At 46.8% G+C, this 10,580-nt stretch overlaps 1 long non-coding RNA gene across 1 annotated transcript; it reads left to right on the top strand.

Annotated features, from left to right (window-relative positions):
- Positions 1-4,080: 4,080 nt before the first annotated feature.
- On the top strand, positions 4,081-10,226 carry LOC107033987 (uncharacterized). Its single transcript, XR_001459514.3, has 3 exons — positions 4,081-5,057; positions 7,466-7,688; positions 9,874-10,226. It is a non-coding gene; the product is annotated as an uncharacterized lncRNA (long non-coding RNA).
- The last annotated feature ends 354 nt before the right edge of the window (positions 10,227-10,580 follow it).

Genomic DNA, 10,580 nt, shown 5'->3' with positions numbered 1-10,580 from the left:
AAGCCACCCTTGACTTTGTAGAGAGCAGCTCATCTGTGTTCCACGTTTCCTGACCCAATTCAAGGAGGAGCTTTCCTCGGCCTCCCAGGGCACAGCCTCTTCTGCTGGTTCAAACTACCCACAAGGTGCCCCACTGCCCGGCATCCATGCTGCTCTAGGGCACACGTGCGCCCCGGACCACTTCCTCGCATCCCTCGGACCTGGCCACGCGCTGCTCTCTGGCCGGCTCGCCCAGGGGGGCACAGGGAGCTCTGAGGCCCCAGTGCGCACATGTGAACACAGGGGTGAAGTTGTTCTGCCCTGGTTTCTCAGGGGTTCTTTACATACCCGAATTTTCCAGAACTGCTTTGTGCCTTGTCACACACCACCCCCACCCCCACCCCTTTAAGCCTGGGTCTGATCTTTTACTAAAGGTCCAGGCCCCCAGATCCACCTCATAAGCTACAGACACTCAAAGGTTTGGCCGGTGCAGGAGTGCAGCGTGCAAGGCATAGCAGGTAGACGCTTCCCGGCTGGTGCTTTGCACTCCTTCGAGGAACAGAAAACTCATCTCTAGGCTGAGATTAGGGCTGGAGAGGAAAGAGGAAGGAGAATCTTGAATGTTCTTGGACTTTTTGCTATGGTTTGGTAGTGACTTCTAGGTGTTTGCATGGCTGTCCAATCGAGAGTAGGAAAATAGGGACTTAGTACAAGGGGGCCGTGGCTTGCTGGAGCGTTCTGCGGCGTTCAGGGGCCTCCTTACAGAAGGGTCCTCCTTACAGAAGGGCTCCAAGCCAGACAGCAGGGTCCGTGCATCAAGGCCTCCCTGATCTTACCCCCACGAGCCTAGACGTTGCTATTTGAGAGCCTCCATAATGCTTCCGGGCAATGCCCACGGCATCATTTCAGACACAGCTTCTGGATTAGCCCCTCCCCGCCACCCTGTCTCCCCTCTTCTTAGCCGGAGCAGTAGGGACCCAGGGAGGACGGAGGCTGCGTGTTCCTGATCCCTTCAGGCTTTCTGTGAGAGTCCGGTCCCTGTCCTGACAGACTTTCAGGTTTACCCCGCTGATCTGTGCAAATGAAGTGAAGCGTGGTGGCCCCTCGCTGGCGTGGTCTGTCAGCTTGCCTGGAATAGAAACAATCTCCATTAGGGCCGTTTGCCTCCTCTGGCCGCTCCAACTGGCAAACAGGTTGAGTCTCCCCCTTGGCAGCGGGCTCCCATCTGCCCCCTGTTGGTCTGCAAATGTGACCCTGTTTTAACGCTAACGTTCAGCAGAGACATGAACAGCCACAAAAGCCATATGGATTTGAAACATTCACTTTGGAAAGTGACACTTTAGTTCAGTCATTTAGAGCCAGGATCTCAACCAGTTTCATTAACTCCCCAGTTTGCTGATGTCAGATGATTTAAGCCAAGAAATTCCCTCAATTCAAGGTGGAGAAGGTCAGAGCCACTCAGTTCAGTACACAGTTCTCTTTAGTTTCTCTTACAACACCCAAAACAAATGTCCAGGAACTGATTTCAGGACGCACGTTGTCCTCTGAAACCATTTACTCAGCATCTTGGTGGCATGGTACAAATCCATCCCAGAAAGGAAAGGATTCACAGGAATCATCCAGTTGAAACCAGCGTTAATATTGGTCACCTTCAGTGTCTCAGAGCAGGACTGTGTGAGTTCTTCCCAGTGGAGACAGTGAGTATGTGGATTAAAAGCCACCAGCCATATATTGCAACAGCTCTTCCTGTTTTAAGAAAGCAAGGCAGGTGACATCCTAAAAGCAGACAGATGGACTGGAGGAATCTGTCAGAGTCTCTCTGGTTCTGGAACTGAGCATGTCCAGCTCTGGTTTGCTCTTCTACCAAGTGCATTTGACAGGATCTTTGGGGTTACTACAGAGGACAGAGCAAAGACATGTGACTTTGCTTATAAAACAACATGGCAAATCCCTGTCGCCCTGCACCCCTGGGAGACAGAGCTGGTGGACCTGTATCAGGGCAGGGAAGTAAGGTCCCGCCTCCCTATTCCCCACAGTGGGTTAGTAGGGGACACTCATTGGGCCCTAGTTTACAATAAGCAGAGCCCAGGAGGGTATAAATATTCACATACAGGACGCATCCTTTGCCTCTGTTTACCCTGACACTGGCCCTGTGGACTAAAAGATCTTTGAGAAAATCGCAACATTAAATTCTCCAGGAGATTCTGAATGTGTGACTCGCTTCCACGCAGCCTGACGAGCGACCCTCACTGGCCAGAGAGATGTCACTGTTGTTTGATTCCTGGTGCCATTTGCTGTGACAGATTCCATCTTGCCGAAAAAGGAGGATCCAGGGATAAAATTTTGGAACTCAAAAGGAGAGCTGTGTTCACAGATCTTTGGGAGGGACCACGGCAGGAGGTGTGGGGGAAGGAGGCCTATTTGGTCTGTTTCTTATCTTTCTTAAAAGTGATCGAATGAGCATAAAACTATTTGCAGCCTTAAATAAACCTTCCGTTCAGGACACTGATGCATACGTGATGCATTCCTCTCAATCGAACATTGTATAGGCAGGTGTCTGGAGATGTGGTCACACAGGATTGGTACGGTGATAATTAGGACTGGCATAGATAGCGCCCTGAGAAACAGCTCGACACAGGTTAACACTTTAATATGAATAACTTTTTTTCTAATTGAAAAAAAATAGAGGAACAATGATTTCTTAATGCACTTTGTTTGTGCTCCTCCTTGTCTCAGTGACCTGACCCTGCATCTCAGAGTCTGTCCTCATGTGCCTATTCAGATCAGATACATTAAATATGCAAATCTCAGCCCCCTTAGGGTCCTGTTGCCGAGAAGTGAGATGTGCAGAGCGTGGTGGATGGATGGCAACCTATAATTATTATTATTATTTTTTCTGATGGCTACTTTGACACCTCAGTTTTTAATGCTCAGGACTTGTGCTCTGGAGCTTTTAAGATTTGACTCATATGATCTTATATTAAGGATATGCATTATCCTCTGAAGAAGAAAAACACATGACCTTTAGGAAATGAATTTGGACTCTGGGGGTCCTGGTTTAAGCTTCCTGAAAAGCACCGCCTTGTGGGCTCACAATCCTGTGCCTTCCATAAAACATTTCCTCTGCTGCAGGAAGAAAATGTGTAATTACCAGAGAGAATGTCACTGTACATGATGTACAGGTGATGTGGGGATAAGGCACAATCACAAAAAGCGACAAACGTCCCCTCATAGTCCCTCCTCCTCTGTGCCTCCTTGAGAGCCAGGTCCCCTTGTGCGGAGCAGACCTGTCCCCTAGTAGCAATTGCAAGGACTCCCAGCCCTTCTTACATTCGGCTTCGACTGGATTCAGAGTTTTCTTGTCAATTAAAAAATGATAAATCAGCTTCTTTCTCGCAGGGCAGATGAAGATCAGCCAGTGTGAACCATATGAAGACCTGAGATTTTAGATGAATCAGAATCAGCCTGAAAACTTCACCTGGCCGCCCCTGCGAACTGACCTTTATCCAGAGGAGCAGCTGAGATGCCGCACTTGGCTGCCAGGCGTTCTGAGGAGCCACCGGCATGAAGAACGTTGCAGCAGCATTCCCCCCATCCCCGCCCCGCCTCCCGCCTCCCACGGTGTATCCTTCCTTCCAGGCTCTTGGTTAGAATGGCCAGCTACATCCACATTGGTCTACACACTGCCCGGCAAATCCAGGACCACATTCAAGACAGATGTTTGTCCTTTTCAGCTTTTATTTTCAGAAGCACATTGTCTGGAAGTGATGCCCATTCACTGCTTATTCATTTTGCTTTCTGCTTGAGGGATGTTGATAGAGAGTGTGGATCTGAATAATTGCTTCCCCTCAGCCAACTCACAGAAGGTGCCCGGCTGCATTTTGTGTCCTGAGGGCAAGTGAAAATTATGTGTCGTGTGTGGCAATTATTTTCTATGTTGCTGCTCCTTCCCTGGCATATGGATGTGTCCAGAGGGTGACTGTTTATCAACTGGGTGGGGGAGGGGCAGGTGGGGGGGCAGATGCAGAGAGAAGTGGGCAAGTCCCGGTCCTTTTCTTCCACCTGTAGTTCCTTTCCAGTAGAGACTCTGATTTTGTGTGAATTAAAGCTGCTTTCGTAGACAAATTGATCTGCCTTCCTCAGGTATTTTCCTGAATAGAATTTTCACTAAAATGGGCTTAACTAATGACGGAAAGAATGTAATCCATCTGTGAACAAACCGTAATCCTCATGAAAAAAAAAAAAAAGAAACCAGATGCAGAAGAACTTTGTACATTTCATTTACCTCTGCTCCACTTCCTTTCCGTTCACAAAATAATTGATTGCTTGCACAGCAGGGAGAGAAGCCAACCAGCACTTTCTGCACAATGCATCCTGCACCACTGGGGTCCGTTAAATGACAGGACAGTGAGGTAGTGAAAAAACGAGGCTCCCTTTTAGTAAGCTTTTTAGTTGATGAAGATAGCTTTGTGAATAGTAATGTTGACAATGAAAGTAACAATCAGTGCTTTTTGAGTTCTTACCATGTACAGGGTTCATGGCTAGAGTGCTTTATATGCATTCAGCCATTGAGTTGGTCCAGCAATCATACAAAGCAGACACTATGGTCATATCACGTCCGAAACAGAACTCTGGATTCCACCTCCCCAAGTCTATTCCATTTCTCAGTAAGAGGTACCAGCAGCTACCAAGCTGCTCTGGCCACGGACTTGGAACTATGTCATCTCTGGCTCATCTCTTTCCTTTTGTCTCCACATCTCATTTGACAGCAGATTCTGCCAAATATGACCGCAAGATTCCCAGCTTGGTGTTTTCATAGGATCCCTGCTTCCTTCTCAGACCTCAGCCTCCCATCCCTCTTCCCCTGCCTCGTCTCCCAGCGATGCTGGCCTCTCCATTCCTGACATGTGTCACGCTTGTTGGAAATGTATTTTAAATATGTGTTGAGTTTTTCCATTCTGTTCAGAGTCCATTGCCGTGACCTCGGGCTAAATATCATCCCCCCCTGCTGAGAGTGTGGAAGTAGTTCCCCCACTGGTTCCAGGCTTCCATTCCTGCTCCCGTCGAAAGATCCAAAGGTAAGAATGAACTGTGACTCTAATCATGTCGCCCCACTGCTTAAACCTCCCATGGCTTTGTATTGCTCTTAGAGGAAACTTCCTAACTTGTCTGCAGATCTGATCCCTGCCTACCTCTCATCCCTCCACTTGCCGTCACTGCCTCCCTCACTCTCCGCGTCCCAGATATAATGGCCTGCTTTCTCTCCCTTGACCATATCCCACTTGTTTCTGCCTCCGAGCTTTGACTTCCTTCCTCCAGGAAACACTTCCCGTCTTCCCATGATTGGCTCCACGTCCTGGTCATCACTTTAAACGTGCAAGTGAAAAATAAAAAGTAATCAGAGGGGAATAATGGGTAGCCGCATTTGCTCCAAAGATGGCAGAAGGTTGAGGGACAGGTTTGGGAGGACTTTGGATGACAGACAAGCAGCAGATCTTGAAGATGGTGACTTTGGGTTTTGCCTACAGGAGTTGGACTGCACCTGTGTGTACAGGCACCTCTTGGGAAGAGATGATGTGCATCTTTCTCTGATCTGGTCATAATCATCATAAGCAAATTAAATGCTTATGTATTCGTATTAACTCACATACTCTGACTGAGGCCAACACTGCATGGGAGAAAACTCTGGAGGGTGCAGAAGTGTCAAATCAATGGACTACATGAATTGCCCCTACAGTTTAGGAATCTCAGGCTGATGGAGACAAGCCGTGCCTAAGGTTAAAGTTAGCTGGCAGAGGTAGAATTTAAACCCAGAACTGTCTGCTGCTCCTTCAGTAATGTGCTGGTCAAGGGTGGGCTCGCACATCATTCTTATTCTGTAGCAGTTCATCTGAATCACATAATTCACAGCGTGATTAAATATACTCTCCCTTAAGGTTTCACGTGCGTGTATTTTACCTTATCAACACATTTGTGGGTCCCTGGAATCTAAAGACCATTCTTCCACAGTCCTCGGCACTTAGAAGTCTCTTCGTAAGCATTTGCTATTTAGATAACTGTATTTCTGCTGCATCTCTAGAGACTCGGCCGTGTTGTTATTAAATCTTTGCTGAAGTTATTGGTAGCTCTGCAGCCATTCTGTATGCAAAAGTGACACTATAGAAAATAGAATTGCTAGGAGACAAAGTTCAATTTATACAGAATGAATATTGAGTTTCTCTGAATGAACTTATATACAGACAGACAGACAGACAGACATTCATCCCTTCTATTCTTAAATCCTTTGCAAGGGGGTTTCTTAATGGAATTATAAGTCATTATTCACATGACTACAGCCTGAAAATAGAATGTAACACCAGAATCAGTGAGAGAGGCAAAAAGTAAACACCAGTCCTCAAACTCCATCCGTCTTCTTGGACTCGGGTCCCTGGGCGACCTCAGATCGCTGCTCCTTTCAGGCAACGCCTGATGAGAAGCTTTCCCGAGTCACACCAGAGTGTCTGAGTCTCCCCCGCTGTCCGTGGGAGGCGGGGCAGTGGATCGCACAGTCAATGTGTTACTTCAACCAGGTGGTCATTTACTTATTTGCTAACTCATCATTCAATATTGATGAAAATCATATAGGCCTGGCCTTTCCTGACCATGAAAAACTGACAAACAGACACACGTAAAAATTCCTCGGCCCTGTGGTACAAGTACAGATAAGGGGAGTCTGACCTAGTGCGGGCACGGCCAGCATTTGGAGGTAAAGATCCTGGCTATTAAGCTGAATGTTAGTTGAGATGCAAAGTTACTTTCATCTTAGTGTAGAAAGATATTTCTGGGTGCTGCCATGGCTGTGGACATAAAAAAAAGAACAATTCACAGTTCTCAGCTTCTCTGACATGGCAGATGTCTCACTTTGTGTGGTCTGCCAACACCACCAAAAACTGGGCCTATCTCTGTGAGACCAAGAGAAGCAATGGGGAGCTACATTCACTCCCAACATCCTTGTCTGATTTATAACCTTCGCATTGTTCATTAGCTGCGTTGGCAGTAAAACAAAGAAAAAGTAACCTTGAGCCAAATCCACACTATTATTCTCTCCTGTCCTCTGATATGAAACAGTCAACTTGGTTTGACTTACCGCAACCATTCCATGTGCTGAGAATTCAAAGATAATAAAGTTGGAAATCCCTTTCCTTGACAAATCTTGAGGTAGCGACATACTAACACATACACACTCTCTCACACACACACTCTTTTATTCACACATCCACAAATACATGTCAGGTACTCTGGGAGTGCTCAGGGAGGGAACAACTGATTCTGTCAGGGTTGGGGGAGGTTGGGTTGGCGAGAAGAAAGGGCATTTGAGAATTCTCCTTGAACTGGGTCTTAAAAACTGATAAGGAGTCCGGACCAAGAATGAATGACCCCGGGCAGAGGAAACAGGGTGCTGGAAAACAGCAGAATGGGGTAGACCATGTTCATCCTGTGTCTGCAGGTGCAGTTGTAGCCTGGGATTTGTGGAGTCCCTCAGAGAGGGTGAGGACAGCGATTGGAACTCACAGGGCAGAATCCTTGGAAACAGTACCATTCAGGGAGTTGAGAACCTGCAGAAGACTGAAAAGGAGGATTAAGCATGTATGTGGAGAACCAGGAGAGAAAGACACTGAAGGAGTCTAGGCAGGGGATGCTCAGTGGAAGGCACCTCCTGGAGCTGGCAGGTACGTGATTGCTGGTTTCCCTCACAGATGGCAAGGTCACAGCATGCAAAGTTGTGGGAGCACAAAGCAGTTGATATTATTTCAAGAACGAATGTGAGGAGAGGGAATGGAGACAAAGATGTAGGCTACCCATGTGGAAGGCTTGTCTTGTGGGAAGCCCAACGTGAAGATGGTGCCTAGCGGGGATGCAGACAACAGATATGGTTTACATTGAAAGGATTCTTGCAAGGAACCAGCAGGGAGATAGATGTTAATGACAAACTTGAAGAAGAAACTCATTGCTGGAGGCATTAGAGGGAAATGCTCTGTGTTCCTGGAGGAGTGAGCTTGGGTGAGACAGGAGCTAGTCTCCAAGACAGAAGCGAAGGAGGAAAAACACAGGTGAGGATGGAAATGAAAAATGTGGAGGAGCCTGGCCTCCAGGCCACTATTTTATATGAGAAGCAGGAGGCAATGTTTATTGTCTCAAATTATGTAATAAAAGGCTAATCTTAAAAATTCCGGATATGAGAAACAAATGGAGAGAGAGAGACTTCTGGAAGAAGAGGACCCTGAAACAAGGCTGCAGGCTTGGCTGGAGGCGAACATGCCTGTCCCTGTAGGTAGGAGGAGGAGCGAGGAAGTCTGACAGGACCCCCTCTCTTGCAAAATGAACCTCTGCTTTCCAGGGAAGGGAAGCAGCGGGCTGCTCCGACTTTGCCAGCTGGAAGGTTTCTCCACACACGTGAGCCCTTTCGGTGCCTTTGTTCATGAAGGTTTTACGTTTGAATAATTCAAAATACTTGATAAAATACTTGCTTTTGAATATAACATCACAATAGTTGTAACCAAAGAAAAAACTGATTTTAAGATAGAGCCATGAATAAAGGTTACTTACAAACATATTCAAAGGGACAAAGTATAACAGAAAACACACAAAGGCTTATTTTTACCTGTCAGGCCAAACTTCGGCAGATTCGTATTTTGTATTCTATAGATTTCACCTCTCGTTGCAACTGCTATTCACGAAATGCAGTGACAGGAGCCTAACAGCAACTTTAAAAAAAAATGAAGTATCTTATCCTTAATTAATATCTACAAAGAGATTTAATGATGAAAAGTGCCATTAACTGCCAACTATTACTAATTATTTTCTGCTGCAAGAGGCATAGAGACCTCATTATATACTGTCTTAAATATTATAAAATATTTACAAAATGACTTTTAAAATGGCAAACAAGCCGAATAAAAAGGCATTTTCCTTTTGAGGTGAAACTAAGATCAAAACCTAAAGAAGAACTCACCTGCATCCCACAAGAGCAGCCTTCAGCGACTGCTCCAAAGACACCGGGCACTTTGCTTGCTCTTTTTCCGTATTCCCTGTACCTACGCTGTGGCACAAACGGGAGTGAATTACTCCTTGACCTGCTGGCGCAACTGTTAATTTTATCTGATGGCAAAACATAGACTGCGATCCCACAGTTCCCATCCCTGTCCAGCCGCCTACTTTGGGACTCGGTCTCTGAATCAGCTTCTAAAACTCCCTGGCTTGGAGGAAGGGAAGACCCAGAGCTGTCTGTACTCTCTGGGTCTGCTCTAGGTGGGAGTCAGTCCCCAGTCCTGTCCCTGGTTGGTCCAGAATTGGCAGGTCAGCTCATTTATTAAACTGGACGGTAGCTCCGTGTCATGTGTCGTGCCAGTTCCTGTTCTCAAGTAACACACTGTCTACTGGAGAACTTTCCGGCCCTAGTTACTGGTGTCTGTTCGGGTGTTGTAACCAAATACCATAGGCCGGGTGACTGAAGTAGCAGACCTTTACTTCTCTTAGTCCTGGAGGCTGGAAGGTCCACGTTCAAGGTGCTGGCAGGCAGAGGGTCTGATGAGCACCTGCTTCCTGGTCCTCACGTGGCCGAGTTCTCAAGGGAGAAGAGGCCAGCATCTCTCTAGGGTCTCTTTTATGAGAGCACTAACCCCATTCATGAAGGCTCTGCACTTATAACCTAATCACCAAAGGCCCCACCTCCAAATATCATTACACTGGGGATTAGATTCCAACACACAAATTTTGCTGGGACACAAACAGTCCATAGCACCTATTTTATTACAGGCTATGCCTTATATCTTCTTGTGAGAGAGAGCCACCGTAGGGAAGGTCAGCCGGCAGGAGAAAATATTAAACTTTCTTTTTTTCATGTGTTCTCCGAAGGTCCACTGGCGCATCATTTTCTGGAATTGCCTTGGTGACTCCAGGGACCAGATGTTTCTCGGCCTGCAACCCACTGCTCCTGCGTTCAGCCTCCTGGCTGGCTGTTTGCTTGCTTGGATTCAGCCCAGTGCAGATGGCATCACTGCGAAATCAGAGAAGGATGACACATGGTTTCCTGCTCTTCCTTCAAGTCACTCCTTTACTTGTTAGAGCTTATTTCCTGGGAGTCCAAAAATTAAGTTTCACCTGGGCTACGTACTCTATAATTACATTATTTTCTTAATTATGCTTGATGACAAAGTTATCAAAATTCAACAAGATTAAAACCAAAATAAAATTGGGAAGCAAATGTCTCTTGCTGTACCATCACAGTCATTTATAAAGAGGACACTTGGCACATTTCTTGGAGGGGAAGTAACTAGACTCTTCTTTAAAACCACTCTGAGAGTTGGCTACATTGGCACCAAATATTCATGTTTTAGAAATACAGTATCTTCTCCTGTGTGTTAGTCATCGTGACTGGGGATGTAAGCACAGGCTTGCAGGGCAGCATCTGAGAATGATGGGGAGGATGTTTGTGGTAATGTTGCCTAGAGAAGCTGAGTGCAGCTTCCACTGTGATTTGGTCTCCTTCTCCCTGTCCCTTGCTCCCCTGTCCTCTCCTCCCCACCCCCATCCCCCCACCCTCCCCCTCCTTCCTCTCTGCC

The sequence above is a fragment of the Vicugna pacos genome, chromosome 14 (genome assembly GCF_048564905.1).
Source record: "Vicugna pacos chromosome 14, VicPac4, whole genome shotgun sequence".
In the NCBI taxonomy this organism is placed as follows: domain Eukaryota; kingdom Metazoa; phylum Chordata; class Mammalia; order Artiodactyla; family Camelidae; genus Vicugna; species Vicugna pacos.
Note: the sequence above shows the minus strand (reverse complement) of the source record. Positions and strands in the feature narration are given on the sequence as shown.